At 39.4% G+C, this 10,370-nt stretch overlaps 1 pseudogene; it reads left to right on the top strand.

Annotated features, from left to right (window-relative positions):
* The first annotated feature begins 6,665 nt into the window (after positions 1–6,665).
* On the top strand, positions 6,666–7,692 carry LOC124091513 (dnaJ homolog subfamily B member 6-like; annotated as a pseudogene).
* Positions 7,693–10,370: the final 2,678 nt, after the last annotated feature.

Here is a 10,370-nt window from a genome sequence, read left to right as displayed (position 1 = left end):
CATATCACGCTCAACGACCCAAGCCGCTGCTCCCATGACGCATTTCTCCCCCCTGTCCCCGCAGCACCCTGCCTCGCATCCCTCCCCCCCACTCCTTCCTCCTCCCATCGCGTTTAACAATTGCGCTACCCCCCTACACCTCGCCTGTACCACCCCGTTGCACGACACCCCAATTGGAATAAGGAGAGAGCAGAGCCGCCGCCCGCGCCTGCAGGAAAGATACGCAAGCAGTATGAAAAGACAAGGAAAGAAAGGACCACAAGCAATGCAGGTCAACACAACTTTAGAAGAGGTAACAGCTGCAGCAGATGGAATGTCAGATAAAGAATTCAGGATATACATTCTTCAGATGATCTGGAGTATCAAGGAAGACATTAGACAGCAAAATCAGACAATGAAAAGATCACTTCGACAATGAATTACGCAAACAAATCCAGGAAGCAAAGGATCAACTATACAGGGAGATAGAGGTTATAAAAAACAAACAAACAGAAATCCTAGAAATGCAGGAAGCAATAAACCAACTTAAAAACTCAATGGAGAATACTACCAACAGAGTAGAACACTTAGAAGATAGAACATCAGACAATGAAGACAAAGTATTTCAACTGGAAAAGAACATAGACAGCTCAGCAAGACTGTTAAGAAACCATGAGCAGAACATCCAAGAAATATGGGATAACATTAAGAGACCAAACTTAAGAGTCATTGGGATACAGGAAGGTACAGAGCTCCAAACCAAAGGAATGAGCAGTCTATTCAATGAAATAACACGAGAAAACTTCCCAGACTTGAAGAATGAGACAGAATCCCAAATCCTAGAAGCCTACAGGACGCCGAATGTGCAAAATCATAAGAGATCCACACCTAGACACATTATAATGAAGATGCCCAACATACAGAATAAGGAGAGAACTTTAAAAGCTACAAGAGAAAGGAAGCAGATTACATTTAGGGGTAAGCCAATCAGGATAACAGCTGATCTTTCAACACAGACTCTGAAAGCTAGAAGATCCTGGAATAACATATTTCAAACACTGAAAGAAAATGGGTTCCAACCAAGAATTGTGTATCCAGCGAAATTAAGCTTCAGGATGGAAGATGAAATCAAAACCTTCCACGATAAACAAAAGTTAAAAGAATTTGCAGCTAGAAAACCATCTCTTCAAAACATCCTCGGCAAAACATTACAGGAAGAGGAAATGGAAAATAACAATGAAAACCAACAGTGGGAGGTAGGACAGTAAAGGGGGGAAAATAATCAAAGAGGAAAACAAACCATGTTTAGTAACATAAATAAACAAATATGGCTGGAAGAACAACCCATATCTCAATAATAACCCTAAATGTTAATGGCTTAAACTCACCAATTAAGAGACACAGGCTAGTAGAATGGATCACAAAACAAGACCCAACAATATGCTGCCTACAGGAGACGCATTTGATAGGAAAAGACACACATAGGCTGAAGGTGAAAGGTTGGGAAAAATCATATCACTCATATGGACTTCGGAAACAAGCAGGAGTGTCCATACTCATATCAAATAAAATAGATTTCAAGCCAAAGTTAATCAAAAGGGATAAAGAGGGACACTACATACTGCTTAAGGGAACCATACACCAACAAGACATAACAATCATAAATATTTATGCCCCAAACAATGGTGCAGCTATGTTCGTCAAACAAACTCTTCTCAAGTTCAAGAGTCTAATAGACCACCATACCATAATCATGGGAGACTTCAACACACCTCTCTCGCCACTGGACAGATCTTCCAAACAAAAGTTGAATAAGGAAACTATAGAACTCAATAACACTATTAATAACCTAGACTTAATTGACATATATAGAGTATACCACCCAACATCAAGCAGTTATACTTTTTTCTCAGCAGCACATGGATCCTTCTCTCAAAAATAGATCATATATTATGTCACAGGGCAACTCTTAGACAATATAAAGGAGTAGAGATAATACCATGCATCTTATCTGATCATAATGGAATGAAACTGAAAATCAACGATAAAAGAAGGAAGGAAAAAAGCATACATCACTTGGAGAATGAACAATATGTTACTGAATGATCAATGGGTTATAGAAGACATCAAGGAGGAAATTAAAAAATTCTTAGAGATAAATGAAAACACAGACACAACATATCGGAATCTATGGGACACATTGAAAGCAGTTCTAAGAGGAAAATTCATTGCTTGGAGTTCATTCCTTAAAAAAAGAAAAAACCAACAAATAAATGATCTCATACTTCATCTCAAAATCCTTGAAAAAGAAGAGCAAAACAACAGCAAAAGAAGTAGAAGGCAAGAAATAATTAAAATCAGAGCTGAAATTAATGAAATCGAAACAAAAGAAACAATTGAAAAAATTGACAAAACTAAAAGTTGGTTCTTTGAAAAAATAAACAAAATCGACAGACCCTTAGCCATGCTAGCGAAGAGAAGAAGAGAGAGAACTCAAATTACTAGCATACGGGATGAAAAAGGCAATATCACAACAGACACTTCAGAAATACAGAAGATAATCAAAAACTATTTTGAATCCTTATACTCCAATAAATTAGAAGATAGTGAAGGCATAGATAAATTTCTTAAGTCATATGATCTGCCCAGATTGAGTCAGGAGGATATAGACAACCTAAACAGACCAATATCAATTGAGGAAATAGAAGAAACCATAAAAAGACTACCAACTAAGAAAAGCCCAGGACCGGATGGGTATACAGCAGAATTTTACAAAACTTTTAAAGAAGAACTAATACCAATACTTTTCAAGCTACTTCAGGAAATAGAAAAAGAGGGAGAACTTCCAAATTCATTCTATGAGGCCAACATCACCCTGATACCTAAACCAGACAAAGACACTTCAAAGAAAGAAAACTACAGACCAATATCTCTAATGAACCTAGATGCAAAAATCCTCAATAAAATTCTGGTGAATCGGATACAAAAACATATCAAAAAATTGTGCACCATGATCAAGTAGGATTCATCCCTGGGATGCAAGGCTGGTTCAATATACGGAAATCAATAAATGTTATTCACCACATCAATAGACTTAAAAATAAGAACCATATGATCATCTCGATAGATGCGGAAAAAGCATTCGACAAAGTACAGCATCCCTTTATGTTCAAAACTCTAGAAAAACTAGGGATAACAGGAACATACCTCAATATTGTAAAAGCAATCTATGCTAAGCCTCAGGCTAGCATCATTCTGAATGGAGAAAAACTGAAGGCATTCCCTCTAACATCTGGAACAAGACAGGGATGCCCCCTCTCACCACTTCTGTTCAACATAGTTCTCGAAACACTGGCCAGAGCAATTAGACAGATGAAAGAAATTAAAGGCATCAAAATAGGAAAAGAAGAACTTAAATTATCACTATTTGCAGATGATATGATTCTATACCTAGCAGACCCAAAAGGCTCTACAAAGAAACTATTAGAGCTAATAAATGAATTCAGCAAAGTGGCAGGATATAAAATCAACACGCATAAATCAAAGGCATTCCTGTATATCAGCGACAAATCCTCTGTAATGGAAATGAGGACAACCACTCCATTCACAATATCTTCAAAAAAAATAAAATACTTGGGAATCAACCTAACAAAAGAGGTGAAAGACTTATACAATGAAAACTACAGAACCCTAAAGAGAGAAATAGAAGAAGATCTTAGAAGATGGAAAAATATACCCTGTTCATGGATAGGCAGAACTAACATCATCAAAGTGGCGATATTACCAAAAGTTCTCTATAGGTTTAATGCAATGCCAATCAAAATCCCAACGGCATTTCTTGTAGAAATAGAGAAAGCAATCATGAAATTCATATGGAAAAATAAAAGACCCAGAATAGCAAAAACAATGCTAAGCAGGAAGTGTGAATCAGGCGGTATAGCGATACCAGACTTCAAACTATACTACAGAGCAATAGTAACAAAAACAGCATGGTACTGGTACCAAAACAGGCGGGTGGACCAATGGTACAGAATAGAGGACACAGAAACCAATCCACAAAACTACAACTATCTTATATTTGATAAAGGGGCTAAAAGCATGCAATGGAGGAAGGATAGCATCTTCAACAAATGGTGCTGGGAAAACTGGAAATCCATATGCAACAAAATGAAACTGAATCCCTTTCTCTCGCCATGCACAAAAGTGAATTCAAAATGGATCAAGGAGCTTGATATCAAATCAGAGACACGCCGTCTGATAGAAGAAAAAGTTGGCTATGATCTACATTCGGTGGGGTCGGGCTCCAAATTCCTCAATAGGACACCCATAGCACAAAAGTTAATAACTAGAATCAACAAATGGGACTTACTCAAACTAAAAAGTTTTTTCTCAGCAAAAGAAACAATAAGAGAGGTAAATAGGGAGCCTACACCCTGGGAACAAATCTTACTCCTCACACTTCAGATAGAGCCCTAATATCCAGAGTATACAAAGAACTCAAAAAATTAGACAATAAGAGAACAAACAACCCAATCAACAAATGGGCCAAGGACCTGAACAGACACTTCTCAGAGGAGGACATACAGTCAATCAACAAGTACATGAAAAAATGCTCACCATCTCTAGCTGTCAGAGAAATGCAAATCAAAACCACCCTAAGATACCATCTCACTCCAGTAAGATTGGCAGCCATTATGAAGTCAAACAACAACAAGTGCTGGCGAGGATGTGGGGAAAAGGGTACACTTGTACATTGCTGGTGGGACTGCAGATTGGTGCAGCCAATTTGGAAAGCAGTATGGAGATTTCTTGGAAAGCTGGGAATGGAGCCACCATTTGACCCAGCTATTCCCCTTCTCGGTCTATTCCCTAAAGACCTAAAAAGAGCATGCTACAGGGACACTGCTACATCGATGTTCATAGCAGCATAATTCACAATAGCAAGACTGTGGAACCAACCTAGATGCCCTTCAATAGACGAATGGATAAAAAAAATGTGGCATTTATACACAATGGAGTATTACTCTGCATTAAAAAATGACAAAATCATAGAATTTGCAGGGAAATGGATGGCATTAGAGCAGATTATGCTAAGTGAAGCTAGCCAATCCCTAAAAAACAAATGCCAAATGTCTTCTTTGATATAAGGAGAGTAACTAAGATCAGAGTAGGGACGAAGAGCAGGAGAAGAAGATTAACATTTAACAGGGATGAGAGGTGGGAGGGAAAGGGAGAGAGAAGGGAAATTGCATGGAAATGGAAGGAGACCCTCAGGGTTATACAGTGGAGGGGGTAGAGAGAGAGGAGGGGAGGGGAGGGGAGAGGTGGGGAGGGGGGAGGGTGGAGGATGGGAAAGGCAGCGGAGCACAACAGACACTAGTATGGCAATATGTAAATCAATGGATGTGTAACTGATGTGATTCTGCAATCTGTGTATGGGGTGAAGGTGGGAGTTCATAACCCACTTGAATCAAAGTGTGGAATATGATATGTCAAGAAATTTGTAATGTTTTGAACAACCAACAATAAAAAATTTAAAAAAAAGATACAATATTATGCATTAAGCTAAACTGATAACAAAAGCACATCAAAATAGTCTCCTAAATAAAAGAGTTTGTTTCTTTCCTATGTAATAGTGCAGAGGTAAGGGGCCTATGTGATGACAGCAATAGGTCTCTTTAAAGGGTGAACAGCCAGGTGCAGTGGCACACACCTGTAAATCCCAGCGGCTTGGGAGGCTGAGACAGGAGAATTGCGAGTTCAAAGCCAGCCTCAGCAATGGAGAGGTGCTAAGCAACTCACTGAGACCCTGTCTCTAAATATAATATAAAATAGGGCTGGATATGTGGCTCAGTGGCCAAGTGCCCCTGGGTTCAATCCCTGTACCAAAAAAAAAAAAAATGAACATCTTGTATAATTAAGAAGAACCCCCCCCCCCATAAAAAGTCACCGTCTTTAAAGTGAACATACTAGCTGAGCATGGTGATGCACACCTGTAACCCTGGATATTCAGGAGGCTGAGGGAGGAGGATGGCAAATTTGGGACCAGCCTGGGCAACTGAGCAAGACCATGTCTCAAAATAAAAAATAGGGGCTGAGATTGTGGCTCAGTGATAGAATACCTGCCTGGGGCACTGGGTTGGGTCCTCAGCACCACATAAATAAATAAAATAAAGTTATAAAAAATAAAAAAGGCTGGGGGATGTAGACCAACTTTCCCAACATGTGTGAAAACCTAGATTCAATTGACCCACCTCACCAAAAAACAAAGAAAAAAAGATAAGCACATTGTTTTAGCCTAAGAGTGACTAAAGAGATATATCCAAATGGAAAGAATGAACCTATACCAAATCTTATTTTTTTAAAAAATGTGATAATTGATTGTGGTATTGCACAACTGTCATCCCAGCTACTCAGAAGGCTGAGGCAGGAGGACCACAAGTTGGAGGCCAGCCTCAGCAAATTAGCAAGACCCTGTCTCAAAATCAAAAAAGGCTGGGATATAGCTCAGTGGTAGAACTCCCCTGGGTTCAATTGCTAGTACCAAAAATAGAAATAAAAAGTTATAAAATATGTGTATAACAATTGGAGACCAGTGCAGCCGTGCCGCACCTTGAGCACCTGTCCGCCCACCCCATCCCGTCCGCCGTGTTCTCAGACTTGTTCCAACAATCATCTGTTAAAACATGGTGGATTACTATGAAGTTCTAGGCATGCAGAGACATGCCTCACCAGAGAATATCAAAAAGGCATATCGGAAACTTGCACTAAAGTGGCATCAGATAAAAATCCTGAGAATAAAGAAGAAGCAGAGAGAAAATTCAAACAAGTAGCTGAGGCATAAGAGGTGTTATCAGATGCTAAAAAACAGGACATCTATGACAAGTATGACAAAGAAGGCTTAAATGGTGGAGGTGGAGGTAAAAGTCATTTTGACAGTTCATTTGAGTTTGGCTTCATATTCCGGAACCCAGATGATGTCTTCAGGGAATTTTTTTGGTGGAAGGGACCCATTTTCCTTTGACTTCTTTGAAGACCCATTTGAAGACTTTTTTGGGAACCGAAGAGGTCCCCGAGGAAGCAGAAACCCAGGTGCAGGCTCGTTTTTCTCCGCTTTCAGTGGATTTCCATCATTTGGAGGTGCATTTTCTGCATTTGATACAGGATTTACTTCATTTGGGTCACTAGGTCACGGTGGCCTTATTTCATTCTCTTCTACATCATTTGGTGGCAGCGGGATGGGTAACTTCAAATCTATATCAACTTCTACCAAAATAGTAAATGGGAGAAAAATCACTACAAAAAGAATTGTCGAGAATGATCAAGAAAGAGTAGAAGTTGAAGAGAGGGCCAGTTAAAGTCCTTAACAATAAATGGTAAGGAGCAGCTGCTACGCTTGGATAACAAGTAATTCAATGCATGCATTTAACAGAAATGTTAAACTATAACAAGCACCATTTGAGGATTAACAGGAACATTTTTTTGAAGATTTCAGATGAACTTGACTTTCAGTATAATTGTACCTAATCTAAAGTATTTATAAACAGCTCATCGGAGCCCCTACTTGTCATAGACTTTTGAGTTTATTGTTGGGACCACACAATAGGACCATTTTTTTTTGTCTTTAAAATTGTTGTAATCTCTGTATGCACTTTGCTTTTTTATTAAATGTAATCCAAGGTGAGCCTTGACTTTTGAGTAGTGCTAGGACAAGATTGTATTCAACACCAGCATGGATCTTCTTCCCATTGTGTTTGACATGTGAGCCAAGTAGTGTCAGCCTGCTGTGAGCTAACATTGCCAGGATGAGGCTCCTGTAGAAGTAATTTGGTTTTTTTTTTTTCAGTATTTGGTAATGAAAGATATTAATGCATTAATGGTAAAACATTTCTGGTTTAATATAAATTTAAGGATGTTTTCTAGTTGTGCATGAATGCTGGCAACTTAGTAAAGTTTTGACAATTGTTTAAATATGTAATGTTAAGCTTAGGTTTAAAAATCTGGTAAACTGGGTCTTTGTCATTGCTTAAAAACAAAGAAAATAAATGTGAATGTGTTTGGTGCATTTAAAAAAACAATTGGAGAAAATTAAATATGAGTCAGATATTAAGTGATATTAGAGAATTCTTGTTAATTCTTAGGTGTGTAAAAATACCATGAAGATATAGGAGATTATATATTTTTAGGAGAAATATGTTGAGGAATTTAGAAATGAAGGGATTTGGTGTCTGCAACTTTCTTTCAAAGGGGGAAAAAAACCTCCCAGTGACTGAAAATTAATGATGTGAATATGAATTATATCTAGGTACAGTACTCTGTACCTTGCACTGTTCCAAAGTTCAAATTGCTCGTGTTCTTTGAACTATTAGATTAATTAGTACAACCTTGCAGGGAAAGTACAGAGAATATATGTACCCACAACTGAAATTTAAGGCATGTAAACATTTCCCCATATTTGTACAGAGACAATTTTATGTAATAATTAAGGTTTTGTGTGTGTGTGTGTGTGTGTGTTGCTGAGGATTGAACTCAGGGCCTTGTACAAGCAAGGCAAGCACTCTACCAACCGAGGTATAACCCCAGACCCATAATTAAGATTCTTGAGTTAGCCAGGCACTGAGAAAGTCCAGAGAGGTGAACTTCAACTGTAGATGACAGGGTCATTTATGTATGTGATGGAAAAGAATTTCAGCTTATGTTAGATATTGAGGCACAGAGATTTATTTAAGAAAGCAAGAAGTACACATTCAAGGGAGAATGTGTGCAATCTTGAGAGATGCCTTTAGGGTTCTTTGGCTCTTAAAGAAAATTTGGTGCAGGGTGGGGATGGGAAGGTAAGTGGGGATGACATCAGTCTGGTGATCACAAGACAGTTTATAAAGATCTGGAAATTTCAGCCTCTTTAGGCTGATGTCTTCTCCATTATCTGTCTCAACAGAGGGGTTTTGGACATTTTATTTCTTATTCTCTTTAGCAGCAGCAGGCCGTACCATGACTACAAGCAGGGGCAATATATAGGATAGGTTGCATGCCACTGCACAGGTGGAATTCTTCAGTTTTGTTTTGTTTGTTTGTTTGTTTGTTTGGTGATGCTGGGGATTGAACCCAGGGCCTTGTGCATGCCAGGCAATCACTCTACCTCCTCAAGCCTCTTCAGATGTTTTATGAGTATGTTCCTTTACTTTATAACCAGGACCACACTGTTCAGATCCTCTTCTAAAGAGATTGAAGATAAGGAAAGTGGCCAGATCTTTTTTGTTTTTTGTTTGTTTTTAAATAAAACTTACGTGGTTGGGGCGCATGCGCAAAGCAGCTGCCTGCCATTCCTGCCGCTGCTTCTACAGCTGAGCATCGCCTCCCTCTCCCTTGGTGTCTGGTTCGTGTCGCCTATTCTCACCTGACATGCCAATCCTCGCCTGCCTGTGCTCGGCCCCCCCTCCTCCGCCGCTGCGTGGTCCTGCTCAGTCCGCATCCCGGCAGCCGCCATGTTCAGTCGGAGCCCCGCGTCCCCAGCTGGTGTCATTTGCAGAAATGGCTGTTGGTTGTGTGGTGATTTTTGCCACCTGTTTAACAACGGCTGCATATGTGCTAAGCAATCTGAACCAGTTCAGAAAAAGGTAGATGGAACATGTTGACCAGCAGTTAAGGTCCAGAAAGCTTTTGGAAAAAAGCTGTGGCTTCTTTAGGTCCATTGAGAGCATTCAGTTTCATAACGATATGCTTATGGTCAGTATTTTGCAATTTTTAAATATGTGCACTATATAGGTGTATAGTCAAAAGTATTGTTCTGATTAGGTGTTAAATTGAAATATTCTTGGTTTAAAAAAAAAAAAAAACCTTATCTCACTGCAAACTTTCCTGGGCACTGATTAGTGTTGAACACAACACTCAAGTTCTTCAGTGCCTTGAAAGGCCCTGCATACTCTTTACAATCTCAAACCATCCCGTGTCTTCTGTGTAGTCCTCAGGATAGGGCTCTCAAGGCACATTGCATCCATATTCCATGACAGTACGCAAAGCAAGAACCTAGAAGCAAGCATGCTAATGTAATTCAGGTAGATTAATTTGTTTAGACACTTGGGTTAAAGCACGAATGGTATTTTGTTTCAGTCCAGTTCTGTTTTATCCAAGTCCACTCCATCTCATTTGCAGGTTAGACTGCCCAGGGAGGTCTTTGTGTTGCAGGCACAGGGAGTTCTGGGCAGATCCAGCAGTCATTCTGGTTAACTTCCATCACCCAGTCCAGAAGTAGGTTACCTATTGCTAATCTATGGAGAATATGACAGATGTTTAATAGGTACCAATAATGGCGAGTTATCTCCATGAGGCAGTATGCAGGCTGCTGTGCAGTTTTGTGTTTGTAAAGTAGCCTGCACAGTAGGCCTGCCTGG

The sequence above is a fragment of the Marmota monax genome, unplaced genomic scaffold (assembly GCF_021218885.2).
Source record: "Marmota monax isolate L192 unplaced genomic scaffold, Marmota_monax_Labrador192_F-V1.1 WCK01_AAM20220418_F8-fsc00170, whole genome shotgun sequence".
NCBI lineage: Eukaryota > Metazoa > Chordata > Mammalia > Rodentia > Sciuridae > Marmota > Marmota monax.
Note: the sequence above shows the minus strand (reverse complement) of the source record. Positions and strands in the feature narration are given on the sequence as shown.